Raw genomic sequence first — 17,613 nt, 5'->3', positions numbered from 1 at the left:
TATTTGGGGGTCATGGTGAAGGTGGTGTTATTAACCCATTTTTCAGATGAGGAAACTGAGGCTCTATAGGACTGAAATCAACCCTGGTGCTCATAGCCATCATGGCACACACTGCACCTGCCTGCGTCCTATATGAGGAGCTCGCTGGGGCTGGAGAAAGGAAATGGGAATGATCAGAGAAGCTGATCAGAAGGCTGAATTCCTGCTGAAGCAAGTATAGTTGATGGCCCTTTCATCCCCAAACCCAGACAACTGGTGCCTTCTTCTTCATCTACGTGACCTATTGGGAGTTCTCCCACCAGCCTTCCTGGGGGATGTGCCTTGCACACTCTCTAGCTCCCCAAGCTGAGCAGGGCTGGACATTGTCTACAATAAGATCTATTACCCAGTATGTTGTCCACAACATAGCCATTCTACCCTCATTCTTAATGGGCTGACAAAGCAGCAGAACAGAGATATTTAGGATTCCAAGGCCTCACTGCTTTGGGGAGCAAAAGATGCTATCTGAAGTGAGGAAGCCCCCTGAGCAGTGCTTCTCCACCTCTGAGTCAGCAGGTCTAGGCTGGAGGGTTGAGAATTTGCATTTGTGAGAAGTTCCCTGAAGGGCTGATGTTGCTGGTGTGGTGTGGAGACCACTCCTGGAGAAGCACTAATCTAGGGGCTCCTTGTTGGAGTCACCCCGACTCTCAGGCTCCTTCCCTTCACAGGTGCTGAGCACCTGGGGGGTGCAATGAAATGGGCTCTTTGCTATGTTCTTCTGTTGTTTGGAAATCATTCATTTGCTCCCAAAGACACAGGCACTTCACCTTGAGGAAGTTATTCCTGGCAAGGGACACAGGACCAATCTAAGGAAGGAGGAAGAACATTCCAGATGGCCATTCATCTCTTACCTGTGGTTATGTAGTTGATGGCCTTTTCCTCTTTTTTGTTTTTCTAATTATGAAAGCATGATAACACATTTACAGGAGACTTGGAAAATACAGAACCAAGTTATATATAGTTCCGCTCTATATTACAATTATTTTTAAGTAGATGAGATTTTCAGTTGGCGTTTCAATATCAAACTCTCAAAAATTAATTAAAAATATGGAATGCTTCACAAATTTGCATGTCATCCTTGCATGGGGGCCATGCTAATCATCTCTGTATCATTCTAATTTTAGTATATGTGCTGCTGAAGCAAGCACAGTTGATGGCCCTTTTATCCCCAAGCCCAGACAACTGGCGCCTTCTTCTTCATCTATGTGACCTATTGGGAGTTCTCCCACCAGCCTTCCTGGGGGATGTGCCTTGCACACTCTCTAGCTCCCCAAGCTGAGCAGGGCTGGACATTGTCTACAATAAGATCTATTACCCAGTATGTTGTCCACAACATAGCCATTCTACCCTCGTTCTTAATGGGCTGACAAAGCAGCAGAACAGAGATATTTAGGATTCTGGTCATAAAGGCCTAGCATCTGATTGACTTTAAACAGAGGGCATGTTTTCTAATACTGCTAAGCAGAGAGGAGTTCACCTACTTGCCCCGAGTGAATTAAAACAAACAACCAAGCAACCAAACACCTAACAGGAGAGTTGAAAGTGAGGCAGCAGGCAAATACTGTTCCATCCACTTTAGATTAAGCAATTTAGTCATTCTGCTTTGAACGGCACAGCAGCTTGAATGCACAGGGCACAGGAGTGGGTTTGAGAGAGAGAGAGAGTCTGAGAAGGACTGAGACGAGTGTGTGCAGCTCCCTGACATTTACAGCCACCAGCTGGGGCTGGGCATGGCTGACAAACAACGAATGTGGGTGTTACACGGGTGATTAAAGGGCTTGTGATTCCAACGAGATGGACTAAGTACTGAATATGAATAAGGAATATCAGTGGGCCAAAAGGCATGCCAAATGCAAGCATTAGGAGCTTAGAGAAGACAGTCAGTGAGGGATTGAGCAAGCAGACATGCACACAGGACACAAGTCTTAAACGGACCAATCCCCTGAGGATATGAACTGGACGGGTGGTGGTCAAGGAGTGGGGAGACTCTCGGAATGGTTACTGAGGGGAGCAGTGGAGTGGATGAAGGCTGACTCTGTTACATGAAAATGGGAGCCACCAAAGATTACTAAGTAGAATGACAGGCATGGGGAGTGTTATCAGAAAAACAATCAAACAACCTTATGCAGGATGGAACAGAAGTGGGGAACTGAGAGGGACAAGTAGAACATTTCCGTGGAAGGTCTGGGGGGCAGGCAATTTGGTATAGATCCCATTTTTGATCAGATGGAACTGGGTTCAAATCTGCACTCCGTGCGTAGGTGGAATGAACCACTTAGCCTCACTGAACCTCGAGGTGCTCTATCTGTAAAATGGGGTAACAAGAGTGCCCACCTCACAGGACCATAATGATTAAACTACAGAAAAGAACCTAGCACATGGAAACCACCCAGTGTTATCTATCAGCATCATTATTGCTCTTAGGAGTTAGAACATAAGATTTCAAACAGATGGAGGCAATTGGAATGCAAAGAAAAAGCTGGATACAAGAGGTAAGAAATGTGAGAATGAACAAGACTTCTTTCTTTGGGCTGAATGGGGATCAGCTGCCCGGAGGTGGTGGCTGAGTGCTGGCCTCTGGATGCAGGGCATGGAGAGAAGAGCGGAGCATACCCTTGGGCCTTCCCCGTGTGGGCAGGGACCAGAAAGGCAGCTTTAAAGGAGCAGAGAAGGGGCAGGGTGACACCGCCACAAAAGCCAGGGGGAGAGAGGCAGGAAGGACAAGTTAACACTGTGTAAATATGTTTAGTCAGTTAGTCATAAATATGCTTAGTTAAAATACATTATATCCAAAAAACACACTGGAAGAAAATATTCCACAATGTAGCTATCACTAGGTGGTAAGGATTTTAGGGGATTTTTAGTATTTTGATGCAGTCCTGCATGTGCACATTTTTATTCATTCATTTTGCTCTTAATAGCTAATACTTGTACAGCTCCTACACTTGCAAGCATTGTTCTATGAGCTTTACAGATATTAACTTACTTCATCCTCAAAACGATGCAAAACAACGCTATGAGGTTCTTACTATTGTTTTTCTTAGTTTAGGATTAAAGGAACTGAGGGAGGCAGATGCTTAGAACACAGACAGCCAAGGTCAGAACGAAGGTAAGTGGAGGCGCCAGCACTGTGACCCGGCAGCCTGGCTCCAGAGGCTGTGCTCTTAACCACGTGTGATGCTTTTATGATTAAAAAAAAAAAAAAATCCCAGCAATAGTTATTCACACAACTAAGAGGAGGGGCAGTTATTAGTCACTTCACAGAGGTAAAGGAAGGAGAGAGCAAGCCTAGCTCATGGAACGTGGTGACTGGGGGCCCCTGAGTGAGTGGTTTGCACAGTGTGAAGGGAAGGGCAGTGGAAGGATAAGGGGAGACCCATTAATTCAGAAACATGGGTGGTGAGCATGGGGCTTCCCCAGTGGCTCAGCGGTAAAGAATCTGCCTGTGATGCAAAAGATGTAGGAGATACAGGTTCATTCCCCGGGTTGGGAAGATCCCCTGGAGGAGGGCATGGCAACCCACTCCAGTATTCTTATCTGGAGAATCCCGTGGACAGAGGAGCCTGGCGGGCTCCAGTCCACAGGGTCACAAAGAGCTGGACACAACTGAGGCGACTGAGCACACAAGCACATGGGCGCAGAGCACAGGGGAATATTTAGAAAAATGTGGCTGAAAGTCGTCTAATTGGCAACGAAAAAGGGAATCCAACTACTGATGCAGCAACAGCTTGGGTGGATCTCTCGGACATCACCCTGACTGAAGGGGAGCCCATCACAGAAGAGCACCTACTAGTAACATTTACATACAATTCAAGGAAGAATTAACCTCTGGTGACAAACCAGGAGGGTGGGGAGAATGGCTGAGGAGGCAGATGAAGCAAGGCTGGCCAATGATGTGTTGCTCGTTGTTGAAGCTGGGTGGCAGGTACGCGGAATGCACCCTACTTTTGTGTATGTTTGAAAATGTCCAGGGTAAAAAGTTAAAAGATTCTATGATCCAAAACACTTCATAGCCTGTAACACAGTAATTACCAACACTATAAGATGAGCTCTGTCATTAAAGTGTGGGAGATACGTTAATTATTATCTACCGTTTCCTCTTCCAGATCACCATCTAGCAAGGATGTCCAATGTCCACAGTGCAGAGGAAGTAATTGCCTTTAGAGGAGGCACAGATGGGATTAAGACAGCTAAGATCTGGGCCCTTTGCCCGCTGTATACAGCATTCAGGACTCAGGTCACAGATGCCAAAGGTTAACCTGCCAGGAAGCCCCGGGCCCCTCCGTGCATTCACCGACGAAAAACAAAGGCCCAGCTCTGGTCCAGATACCCTGTACAGCATGTACAGATAAGGTGTACATGCTACAGACTACATAATAGAATATTTAATTTTTCTTTCTTCCTTCATCTCACCTTCTCCCCTGAAACTATAGGCAGGGAACATGCCCAACCTCCAATCAAACGTGTCTGGACTTGGGGAAAAGCAGTGTCTATCAAACTCCTGGAGTAACCAGCAAGATGAACTTTCCATGCTGGCCCTCACAGGTAAAGTACTTGTTTGTTTCAAACCTCAAGGGACCTGAAAGTGTATATATTTTCAAAGGAAAAGAACTGAAGATACAAGGGGTCCCTGAGGAAGCTTCTTGTAGTTATTCTCTATGTAAAAGGATTAGAACTCTTTCAAAGCAAACCTGTTGATTGTCTCCTTTTCAAAAAAATGTTACTTGAGGGAAAACATGGACTAGGAAACCAAGCCAAGGCATTTCAGGTCCAAACCTCATTAGCAACATCAATGCAATTTAAATAAGTTGGCCCCCAAACGGCACACTTTTACTGGAGCTCAACTACTTTTGTAAAATTTCAGAATATTCCTGTTCATCTTAAGAGGTGATATAAAATTCCTTAGAAACAAGAATTAATTCAAATCCATTAAACTTTTTCTTTCAATGAAATAGAGAACTTTTGAAAAAGAGGGTTGAATCAAGCAAAAGATAAATCATGACAGAATGATACTTAAAACCTTTGGAAAGATGACACATTTAAATACACAGCATGTTACTACCAACAGCTTGCTCATTAAGGTTTGTTCTCTTAAAGGCAAGAATTTCACAAAATAAGATCATCAAATGGAATGCAGTGGGAAAGGATACTGCCTGTAAACCCTGAAAAAGAATTTCTATGGCTACTTTCGGTCCCAGATTTTCCAGGCCAGAACTATTTCAAATATTCTGCTCCTCTTAGTGTGTTAGTAACTTACCAGACCACAGGTCCCAAGAGCTGGCTTTCCAACTACGGTCATCATACTTCTCACAAATATTTGGATCTACTGCACCCACCAGAGTCCTTCTTTAATTCTCAATCTGACAGTTGGCCCTTGAGGCCAGCCACCCTGTATTACACAGTACTTTACTTCTTCCATATGCTGTGCACACAAAATAAATACATACTGATTTGGTTTGTTATGAGACACATGGATGGCCTTGGCAGGAAGTGATGGCTTTGCAATTTTTTCCTCTTCATAATTCAGAAAACAGAAGGGAGAATATATTCCTGGGGCTAGACATAGAACAGGAATTTAATAAATACTTTATCCAATAAAATTGACAAGGGATCTGTGACTGTATTTTAGGTGAGTGATGATAAGGGCCTGAACTCAATGTATAAAAATAAAAAGTCAGAATTTCTGAGACAAATGGGAATCATGTCACATTAAAAAAGATTCCTTCAGATAATACTTCCTTGATGTGTTATCTCTGAATGAAGAGGTTAAGTCAGAGAAATTCACTGTATTAGGCCTGATTCTGTATCAGTTAGGAACCATAACAAACATCTCAAGTATAATATTTTGCACAATTCCTTTTGTGTCCTGAGCACAGCTCTATTTGACTTTCCGAAGTGATCACTAGTGTGTACACTTTCCTCTTTCCTGTAGTTATGAGAGTGAGGGCGACACAGAGGTTGGTTTTAGGCTACCTGGTACCATTGGTTTCAAAAGCAGCTCCTTATCTGGCCTCTGGCCTCGCTGGCACTTTCCCCCTTGTATTGAGGGCAAACATAAGAAAGTACAATTCTGGTGCTGCAAGCGCTGGAAAGAAGGAAATTCCCCCAGATGGCTTCATCGCGTGGGCAGGTCAGCTGCTTACAGTGGAGCAGAACGGGCTGCTTCCCAAGGACGATTCATGTTACGAGTGGTGCTGGAAGTAACACACACTTTCCAGCAAATATTAATACCAATACAACGACATTAGTGCCTTTTATTTACTCATGCATTTAACGCATTTAACAGTAAAGTTAAACTTTTCTAACACTTAATGAGTCCAGGGAGTAAATTCCTGAGACCGATCACAAGAAACCAGCATTTAGTGGTCTGGAACCAAATAGGAGTTTCAGAAGGTTGAAGTAGATTCTATCAAAGTTTGTCCTTGGGGTATTTTCAGAAGCTCAGGAGATTATTTGGAACAATTTTATGCATAATACAAGTCAAATGACACATGTTTACTTACATGTAGAAATTGTGAGACTGATTTTAATAGACTGAGTAAATAAACACATCCAAGTCTTATAAACAGCCATTACCTGTCAGTGTCAACATTTATAAATGAAGAAACCCAGCAATCCCATGGTTGTGGGATGTTCATACCTTTGTTTATAAATGAAAACCATCCCCAGTTAAATTCTAGGAAAATATCCTACGTGTCACATGTAGAAGCTGCTATTTGTTATGTCATTTCTGCCTTGACCCAGTGTTGAAATCTGGTATTCTATTTCTAATGTGGTAGGTCTGGGGTAATCATAATGCCACCAAGATTGAAATTTATGAAATGCTTTCTCATATACCATCTATACCAGAGAGGGTCAACTAAATACTTAATTTTATTTTAATTTCTATTTATGGACTTGTGTGAACCTCTTGAATTTAACATGCAAATTTATGTGAGTAATAACTAAGAGATTTTTGCAGATAACTGGAAAAGTATAAGAATCCTCTGCCTTGCAAAACTCCTATTTCTTAGTAGCCTAACGGCTGCTTCCCCTCTTACTATTAGTGTAACTTTCAGTTTTAATAATTTCATATACTTCTTAAATAGAGGAAAGTATTGGTTTTCCTCTCTGAAATACAACCTGTTTAATGACATTTTCTTAGAAGCAGATTATACCTGCCCTTAAGAGGTAGTGTGGAGTGAAACATAGAAACCACAAAGTGTCTAGAAGTTGGATTTCTAACGGGTTTGCTTTTTCACCTGGGCAGTTCTTTCAATGCACCCCTAATCTCCAGAATCAGAATTTCAGGATAAGTCCTGGGAAAAGTACATTCTGAAAAAGGTCTGGGTGATCTGCATGTACACTTGGGTGAAAGAGCCAAAGGGACGGGGACATGTCAGGACTGTTCAGCATAACACCTGGGATTCCCTGATTTCTCTGCCAAGCTGGTGGCCTCGAGCATGTCACTTCCTCTCTCTAGGCCTCAGCTTCCTCATCCTTAACAAAGGACAACAATATACGTTCTCTGCACCTTTTCTTTGGAGAAGGCAATGGCACCCCACTGCAATACTCTTGCCTGGAAAATCCCATGGATGGAGGAGCCTGGTAGGCTGCAGTCCATGGGGTCTCGAACGAGTTGGACACGACTGAGCGACTTCACTTTCACTTTTCACTTTCATGCATTGGAGAAGGAAATGGCAGCCCACTCCAGTGTTCTTGCCTGGAGAATCCCAGGGACAAGGAGAGCCTGGTGGGCTGCTGTCTATGGGGTCACACAGAGTCGGACACGACTGAAGTGACTCAGCAGCAGCAGCACCTTTTCTTTGCTTCTCTCTGAGTGGTCTCTCTGTCCTGCTCTTCAGAACTACCAGATCATTGGTTTAAGTGCTTAATATTTTTATGTTGTCATAATGATCAAGACACTGAATCTAGTATCCAGAGACAATTATGCACATGGGAGGGGGCTGAGGTCAGCACAGAGCTGCTTCTGAAGCCCCAGCAGACTTTTATAAGTGGGGGCCAGTCCAAATAGGGGAGGGTGGGGGAAGGAACTTCCCTCACCAAGTCGGTTCTAAAGAAGCAAGCATATGGGAGAGAAAATACTGTTCATGGATGTTTTTAAAATAAAGCCATGCTCGCAAATACAGTAAGGTCTCTTTTACCCGGAATGTTTTGGGAAAGGCTAGCAGAGAGAACTGAAATTTCTGGTTGAGTTGCCATGTGCAAAAGCACACAGCTGCAGGTTTTCAGAGATAACAGCACAATAATACACTTAGAACCCTGGACACTACTGATGGTTAAGAAGGCACTTCCGTGGAATGCCATGATTTCAGATAAAGCTGAAGAACTCTTGGAATGAGTCCATGTTTTGGCATGGACACTGCTGGCCTGTCTTGCCCTCCTGACTCTGACTCGGTCTCTGAGCCCTGGCCCGCCCCTGGGCACGCCTTTATGCCTCTGACTGTCCCGAGGTGTCTCCCGGGCTGACATCTTTCTGTCTCTGAGTCCTCCAAGCTCAGCTGTCCTTGAAGGTTTTGCTGTTGTACCTACTTTTCCTCTCTCTGTCCTCCCTCATTCCACCTCCTTCCAAGGGCTTGCAGAAGACTCTTCTATCTGTGTCTGGTCCCGGAGCTGTGTGCAGGACCCCCACATCCACACAGCTTGCTTGCTCCTTAAACTTGGTAGAAGTTGGGTTCCTCTTCCTCTCCCCGGTAGGGGGGCCCTTCTCTGGGTTTGGCTTCACAACCTCTCTGCTACTAAAACAACCTTTACTATGGTTTGTTGTTATTCAGTCGCTAAACCGTGTCCGACTCTTTGTGACCCCATGGACTGCAGCACACCAGGCTTCCCTGTCCTTCACTATCTCCTGGAGTTTGCTCAAATTCATGTCCATTGAGTTGGTGATGTTATCCAACCATCTCATCCTCTGCCACCCCCTTCTCCATTTTTTTTTTTTTTTACTACAGTTACTGGGACTCAAAACTTCAATTCTGTTTCTGAAAGTATCCCCCTGCATCCTGACATTCAAAGGATTCAAAGGGGTGACCTGTCCTACAGATTCTATTTTCCTATCTGCACCTTCTTCTATGGTGTCCCTATCATCAGCCTCTGGATCAGGACCTTTCTTGACATGTGTTTGGAGATGATTAAAACTGCTTTTCTTGGTTTCCCTGAGCTCTCCCCCAACAGCTGTCAAATTGTGAGACTGCTGGCCATGGACCAGTAATTCTAGATAATGGTAAAAGCTAATTAAACAGATAGGAGCACACCTGCTCTGCTGGAGGGCGGCTGTGAATGAGGAGCTCAGAGCACGACCACTAACTCAAGTCTCCCTCCTCTCTGCTTGGTGGCAGCCCCTAAGGGGACTCTACAGATTCCCAGGGCTCTCGAAACAAAACACAATTTGAAACCACCACTCTGAGCCATCAAAGATACCACAGCCAGATAAATCTTCCTAAAATTCTGCTCTAATCTTAGGATGCCCCTCAGAATCATCAACTGGATGGGGGGAATACAAAATATGGCACTCTGCACTTGGGAAGAATATTTGCATATTGCCCTCCCAGTCCAAGGTGTGTAGCTAAGAGAACTGTGTACACATATCTACCAAAAGAATGCATTAGAATGTTCATAGCCGCCCCCAAATGACCCAAGCAGGAGAATAACAACTCAGTGGAGTATTTCATAGCAAATGACCATGAACAAGCTTCAAATGCATGCAACAATGTGGATGAATCTCACAAACATAATGATGAGTGAAAGAAACCTATGTGTATGTGTACACGTGTGTACATGCTCAGTTGGATCCCACTCTTTGTGACCCTTTGGACTGTAGCCCTCCAGGCTCCTCTACCATAGGATTTTCCAGGCAAGAATACTGGAGTGGGTTGCCATTTGAAAGAAGCCAGACACAAAGAATAAAAAGAAGGACCTACCTTATGAGGTCACTAAGCACAAAACCAGGTGAAACTAATCTATGCTATTAGACATCAGGCTAGTGGTCACTCCTGAAGGGGAAGGTGGCAAAGGGAACACAAGGGGACTTTTCCAAGAGCTGGTTATATGTGTGTGGTTAACTTGTGAAAAAAATCATGATTTGGCTCAGTAGCTGTAAGATATTATACTTCAAGAGAAAGTAAAAAAAAAAAAAAGAAAAATCAACTGTTCCCAATTTAACTGCTAAAGTAAATGCATTTTCATTGTGGCCCAGAAACCCTGCACAATATGGCTGTAATCTACCTTTTCAGTCTTCAACTAGTATTTTGTTTTGGGGATTCTTTATTCCCCAAAAGGCCCAAATGCCCTCTGTGAAACAGTGGGTATTTACATTTTTCAGGGAGAGGGTCCATAGCATTAATCAAAGGGGACCCACCACCCAAAAGAGGTGGAGAACAATCACCTGACCTGCAGCCCTTCGAATGGTCCCTGGGCTTGAACTCTGACTTCCTCAACCCACTTTGAGATGTCACCCCTGTTTCCAGGTTCTGTCGGGTTACTTCTACCACCAAGTCTCTGCTGATCCTCCAGTCAAAAGCTACCCCTAACCCTCCCTCTCATACGTGTTTATCAGGGGGGTGGCTAGCTGTTTATTGGGGAGCTGCTCTGATACTTTGGGAGGCGTTGAGCATGTATAAATAAACAAACCCTCAAGGAGCTTTCCATTCAGCAGACGGAAAACTGGTACGTCCACAAATAACCTAAAGCAGAAAAGCTGCATCAGGAGAGACAGCAAAGGGGGTCAGCAAAGAGGGAGTTCTGAAGAGGGAGTGATTCCTTCTGGCTAGGGGAAATCTGGGCAGGCTTCAAGGGGAAGGTGGCACCGTACTGCAGGCGTGGGAGCTGGGAGGGTAGGGCATTCCAAACCGAAGGGCAAAGGCTATGAAAGCCCTGGTGCTGTGCAGGGAAAGGCAGGTAGCAGTTACGTTCACCAGAGCAGAGACACCATGAAGAAGAGCTGGAAGGGGTGTGGGAGAGAGTCAAATGGTAGGCTGCCAGGCTCCGGAGTTGGGATTTTATGCTGGAGGCAACTGCTGCTAAGTCATTTCAGTTGTGTCTGACTCTGTGTGACCCCACAGATGACAGCCCACAAGGCTCCCCCATCCCTGGAATTCTCCAGGCAAGAACACTGGAGGGGGTTGCCATTTCCTTCTCCAATGCATGAAAGTGAAAAGTGAAAGTGAAGTTGCTCAGTCGTGTCCCACCCTCAGCGACCCCATGGACTACAGCTTTCCAGGCTCCTCCATCTATGGGATTTTCCAGGCAAGAGTACTGGAGTGGGGTGCCATTGCAACTGAGAACCACTGAAAAATTTTAAGCAGAGAATGATATGATCAGATATGTCTCTCCTGGGTCTGTCAGATGGAGATGAGTTGTTCCTCTTTTGAGGGTCTGAAACAGTCCTTGCACAGCTCAGGCACTAAACTGCCTCTGGCTTTGTAATGGCGTTATCTGTGTGCTTATCTCTTGGTGCTCCCCACCCTCTCTGAACTTAAGCCAGTGAAAGACAGATATGGTTTTAGTCTTACGCATGGTGGCACTCAATAAATATTTACTTAACAAATGAAGGTGCAACATCTCTTTAGTTTCTGAGTGAATGAGGAAAGAGGTGGGAAGGTGAGGCAGAAAAAGCCCACAGGGCGTAGCATAAATGAGCTGGACAAGTTCAGGTGCACCATTCAACTGGACCATCTGATGTCTCTACCCACACTGAATGACTGACATCTGGAGGGAAAACTGGTAAACCCTACAGGAAGTATCTGTGAGGAGTGGAGTTCCACTCCAAGTCATTCTTCAACAGGTGCTGACAACCAGTTATAGCTACCCTCAGAATAAGGGACAGTTGCATGAGGAGGGTTCGGTTAAATGCTTAGAACGCGGAGTCCAAGAGTCCAGCCTCACTTTGGGCCCTGTTCCCTGACTTCTGGTGGGATCTGGGAAGGTGGGAAAAAGAGACAGATCATTCTGTGAGCAAACTCCAAGAGATGGTGAAGGACAGGGAAGCCTGGTGTGCTGCAGTCCGTGGGGTCGCAGAGTTGGAAACAACTGAGTGAACAATAAGAACAAATTCAACCTCTCAGGCCCTCATGTTTCTTATCTACAAAGGGGATTCCTAGGACAGCAAGTACTTTGAATGCTGCAAAGGAAGGGGCTCTGCTTCCCAATCAATGCAGAAAGTGAACGCTGTGTTGGGAGAGAAATCCGTTCAGGCACTGAGCACCAGCACCGCCCATCCCTCCCCCCTCTTCTCAGCACAGCACTACTAATATCCAAGGGCCAGTTTTTCTTTCAAATAGCCACCTTAAAAAAAAAAAACAACCACCACCTTTTACCTTTTGAAGCCCTTTCATGTCTATTATCACACCTCCAACTGCCCTGTAATTAAATTACTTTTTAAGTCTAGCATCTGAGAAAATTGAGGCAAAAGGAAATTTGATTTGTCCAAGGCTCCTCAGAATTGGGAAAGGACCCCAGTTCCTGAATTTGAGACAAGGCACTCCCTACTCTGTCTCACACTCTCGAATCTTTTCCCCCGGGCAGGGCTCCAAGCTTCGGGGGAGGCACTTTCTCAGGGAGGGGACTCTGCAGAGGTGACCCAGTGATAACAACGGCCCTCCTGGCAGTCAGTGCCCACTTGTGTTTGAGCTGGGGGAGGACGCCTCCATTCAGTCAGGGCCTGGGTGATTAAAGTGCTTTTTCACGGCCAAGGGCAGTACGGGGGGGAGCTGAATCCCCGAGGACCCCAGCAGCCTGGGTGGCTTACCGGAGGGAAGGCGTGGGAAAGGAAAAGCAAAACAGCGCCACTTGTAACTGCACAGGCTCCAAAGCCACCCACCGCACGGCTGAGCCGAGCCGGCGCTGTGCTGACTGGGACTGCAATTGGCCCATTTTCTGGTCTGGTCTGAGTTTCCTTCCTTCTCGCTGCAAAGCCTCCCAGCCCAGGCTGACAACACCCATTATTAACCACTATTATTTAGTCTAGCCCTATTTTTGGAGCTAGCTAGGGGTGTTTCCCTTTTGTTATTTTCTTCTTCTTTTAATAACAAAAGAAATATGTTGAAAAATTCAACCTATATGCATGTGAATTGGACAAAAAGTTAAAACTCTTTCCTTCTAATTTTACTCCAAAAGGGTAACTACTGTTCCTAGTCTGTTTCCTTCCTTCCAGACCTTCTCCTGGCCCTTCCAAACATAACCATCACACACATATATGTGGATTTTCAAACAAATGGAACTATACTTATATATAGTTCTGCAAATTTCACTTTTTACTCAATAATAACTATATCATGGACAACCAGCCTTGCTCATACAGAGAGGACTGGTGCATTTTGCTAATTTGAATTTCTCATTTTGAGGCATTTACAATTTAGAGAAAAATCACCAAGGGCAACAGCAAGTCATTTTAAAAAAATTAGCAAATTCCTGTAATTGCTTTACTTCTCCCCAGTGGATGTCTCTCTGATCCTTCTGGGGAGTCAATGCACAAGCAACTTTGGAATATGTCGGGGAGGGGAAGAGCAGGGAGCCCCACCAAAACGCTATCTGGCTGCTGCAAGACTTCGCAGGAGGTGGCTCAGGCTGGCTGGGTGCTGAGACACTAGCACCAGAATCCGAGCCTGCAGAATTGTAAGGCTTCTCATCCACTGCTGGAGCCCCTTGGAGGAGCTGCTCTGGTGAGTGGCAGGTGACAGGAGGAGCAGCAAATTCAGTGAAAGTGCAATGCTTTCCAATCATCTTCCCCTTCTGGAAATCCAGGAGCGAATAGCATGCAAGGGCAGCTGCCTTGTTGAAACCCAGGGAACTTGAGCTCCTTTCTCACCAGCATACTCTCTCCGCAGATTCTGCTGGGGACACCCACAAGCGTGTGGCTAACACCGATAGCTGCCCCTGTCCCAGCAAGAATGCATGCTAATCTTGACTCAAAGGGAGACAGACCCAAGCCCAGCTCTGAGCTGCTATCAGGACCAACCAGATGGTGAAAGGCAGAATCTAGGGCAGCTAGAGAGAGCACTGAGGGGAAGAGGGAGGGTGTACTTCCTCTGTTGTGTTTCTAAACATCATGAAATAGCATTTTGGCTTTGGCCAGACCCCACAGGTAGCAAGTGTTTTGATTCATTCTTCTACATTTAGAATGAGTACTTCTCTATGTGCGCAACACTCTCCTAGGCCTTCTAGACGTATTGACTAATTTAGTCCTCACCATCACCCTGTGAGAGAGTGCTATTATATTTCCCCATTGTACAGATGGGAAAGTGGGGCAGAGGAAGCAGATATAGCTTACCCACATAGTAGCAGATATGGTACGTAACCCAGGTATTTTGGCTCCAAAGCCCACACACTCACACCTGGTTGTACACTTTCATATACCAGGGTGGTGCATCTCAAAATGCATTACCACTTAATAGGTATACAAGGAAATAAGGGTCCATTTCACATCTATTTTGAAAAGCCCTAGTTCAAACAAAGTAGACTGAGCAAGAGCAAGACTTCTTCCACGCAGGACTTCTCAGGGTCTTTCCACACTAAGATGCACTTATGATCTGCAAGAGACATGTGGTTTACAGCATTTCCCCTAATTATTTGAACACAGTTACATTTTCTTAGGAACATCTCATGAGATCAAAGTTCTGCTGACATACTTTCTGTAAATGCTGGCAAGGAACATGATTAGGAACAGGGCTTAAGTTCTGGCATTTGCCATTCAACTAACTTTGTGACTCTGGATATTGCTTAACCCCAGCTCAGTCCCCCTTATCTGCAAACTCGGAATAACAATAGACCCTCTACCTCCTGGAGCTGTTGTAAAGGTTAAAGGTGTGTGTAAAGTTTTTAAAAGGGTGCCTGCCTCTGAGCTTTCAATAGATAGGAGCTATTCACTATATAATGAATAATTTAAGAACAAGGGGATTATGAGAATTCCATGAGGAATTCATGAGGAGCAGAGAGTCCCTCAAATATTATAAATTCTCAGTTGATCTTCATAAGCAAAAGTTCCTGTCAGAAAAACATGAACAATTTTTACACAAAAGAAAATCCTAAAAAGCCATACAGCACATTACCATCCCAAGAAGAGAAACAAGGGAACATATCTGGATCAAAACAAAACAAAAATCAAAAACCAAACAAAACCTCGGACAGAAAGTTTCTTTGGCAAAGAGGGTTCTCTGATCCCATCACAGATGCAGCAGATCAAGGACATGGCCAATTTCCTGAGCACTAAACCAAGCTGTGTCCAGGGCCATCCTTCACAGGGGCCAGAGCCAGGCGCTAGACCCCACTGCGCTGGGGGAGATGCACGCTGAATGCTAATTTTTCCTTTTTTTTGGGGGGGGGGTGTAAATTCTCATAACTGAACTGAAAATGGTTTGGCATCAACAGGATGTCTTCCTGTTCCCGTCTTATGCAGTGACTCACGCCTCTGCCATTTCGCTTGCAGCCACTGTGGGAGAACTCTGCAGGGGAACCCTGACTCCACAAAAGGCACCCCCCGCCCTGTCTTCTGGTCATGGCTGCCAAACAAGTGACAGTGGACAAAACCAAAGCAACCCCTCACCCTCCAAACCCACCCCAAGCTGCAGGAGAAGACTGCTGCTCCCCACGGCAAATGCTGAGGCGAGGGCACGCCCGTGGCTGCAGGACCAGGGCACCTGGAGCCATGGCTCTCAGTGGGCCAGCTCGGCTCTGAACACCGGCCCCGCTTCCTGTTGTGCAACAACTGTAAACGAGCCTGTGCTCAGGCTGGGACCAGCTGCGCTGAGTGGCGGGGATGTGTGATTAATGGAGCCACCAGGGCAGCCTACAGGCTCAGACTGTGATGATGCCAGCCCCAGGGCCGGGCCCCCATGGGGCACCTCCTCCTCCACCAGGGAAGCTGTCCAGGTGGCATGGCTGGGCAATTTCCTGGCAAATGCAGCCTGGAGGAAGTTAGGAACCAGGAACATCAGGAGACAGAGACTGAGTTGGGGGGCACAGTTAAAACTAGGGGATTGGACTGCCAGCTAAACTCACAATGGTCTCTTTGGGTTACTTCTAACAGACTTCAATTTCCTCATGTGTAAGATGTGAGGGGCTCCTCTCTTTCCCAAGGGCCTCGCCTGTGCAGACATCAAATGGTGTGCTTTCTAATGTCCTCATTAGAAAGGAAATCTCTCCCTCCCTATCTTGCAGATGTGTAAACTGAGGCCTGAAGGACTGCATTAGCTTGGCCAACATGGTATGTACAGGTATGTACAGGTAATTGAGTTGTGGAGCCAGGATGTGAATTGAAAGCTGTGGATATTCAGATGTGTCCTGTCATGAAGGTTTACATAGGTTTCTCAGCTTCCTTAAAATGATGTTTGCAACTCAAATCAAGTTTTAATTTTTCGACATGAGAATTACTTACTTGGTAAATTATCTCCTGCAAATTAAACATTTTACTTTCAGCAACCTTTCCTGGACTACTTATTCTTTAGCATTGCCAAAAGGAATGTGTTTAGGGAATTGTAAATGGATTTTGAAATTAGCTAAAGCAAAGTCTAATTATAATTCTCATATTAAATTGCCTGCAAAATAAATCACTAAAATAATTCCATGGCCAAAAATAAATGAGTTCTGTCCTAAGGCGATACCTCAATTACTGGTCTGAAGAAAGTTGGTGCTAAGAGTCAGAACAGAGTTTCAGGCTCAGGTTAAGGAGACCGAGGGGTCCATCCAGTCATTAATTAGCTGTGTCACTTATGTGAGTCACTAATCCCACTCCCCTTCCCTTTCTGTATCAGTATAACAAAAGGCTTGGATTAGATCTGAGTTTCCCAAAGACTTCTAAAGTACAAACACTCACTAAACTCTCTCCCTTGCAAAGACACTTGGTCATTGGAGTTATTGTTTTGGAGAACACATCACTCTCTCTTATTTTACTAACTGCAACAGCTTTATATACTTGAACAAGAGTAGTGCATTGATAGTCAAGATATTATTTATTCAGTTTACTGTCACTGGGCGGTCCCTCAACACTTTCCTACCCTTGGCAATAAACCATCTACTTCCCCTACCATCCCCGCCTCCACAATTTTGAACTTTTCCATTAAATGGCCTCAAAGATTCCTTTCAGTGTCAAGCTTTGATTCTATCATATGCTAACTACTTCTTAAGAAACGACACGCTTTCTATTTTTGGTCTGGTATAATAAAGCAAACTTTCAGTTAGTACTTTTGTTTTGTGTGAGAAACCTGTATGCAGGTCAGGAAGCAACAGTTAGAACTGGACATGGAACAACAGACTGGTTCCAAATAGGAAAAGGAGCACGTTAAGGCTGTATATTGTCACCCTGCTTATTTAACTTCTATGCAGAGTACATCATGAGAAATGCTGGGCTGGAAGAAGCACAAGCTGGAATCAAGATTGTCCGGAGAAATATCAATAACCTCAGAGATGCAGATGACACCATCTTATGGCAGAAAGTGAAGAAGAACTAAAGAGCCTCTTGATGAAAGTGAAAGAGGAGAGTGAAAAAGTTGGCGTAAAGCTCAACATTCAGAAAACGAAGATCATGGCATCTGGTCCCATCACTCCAAGCAAATAGATGGGGAAACAATGGAAACAGTGGCTGAC

General features: G+C 45.0%; 1 protein-coding gene and 1 non-coding gene across 5 annotated transcripts in view; both read right to left on the bottom strand.

The window, feature by feature from the left end:
• Nucleotides 1-17,613, bottom strand: part of GNG12 (G protein subunit gamma 12) — a 140,497-nt gene that overhangs the window by 18,201 nt on the left and 104,683 nt on the right. The window lies entirely within an intron of this gene.
• On the bottom strand, nt 1,081-1,187 carry LOC133245402 (U6 spliceosomal RNA). The gene has a single exon (XR_009735667.1). It is a non-coding gene; the product is annotated as a U6 spliceosomal RNA (small nuclear RNA).

Source organism: Bos javanicus, chromosome 3, assembly GCF_032452875.1.
Source record: "Bos javanicus breed banteng chromosome 3, ARS-OSU_banteng_1.0, whole genome shotgun sequence".
Lineage (NCBI taxonomy): Eukaryota > Metazoa > Chordata > Mammalia > Artiodactyla > Bovidae > Bos > Bos javanicus.
The sequence above is the reverse complement of the archived record's forward strand: the minus strand, read 5'-3'. Positions and strand labels throughout refer to the sequence as shown.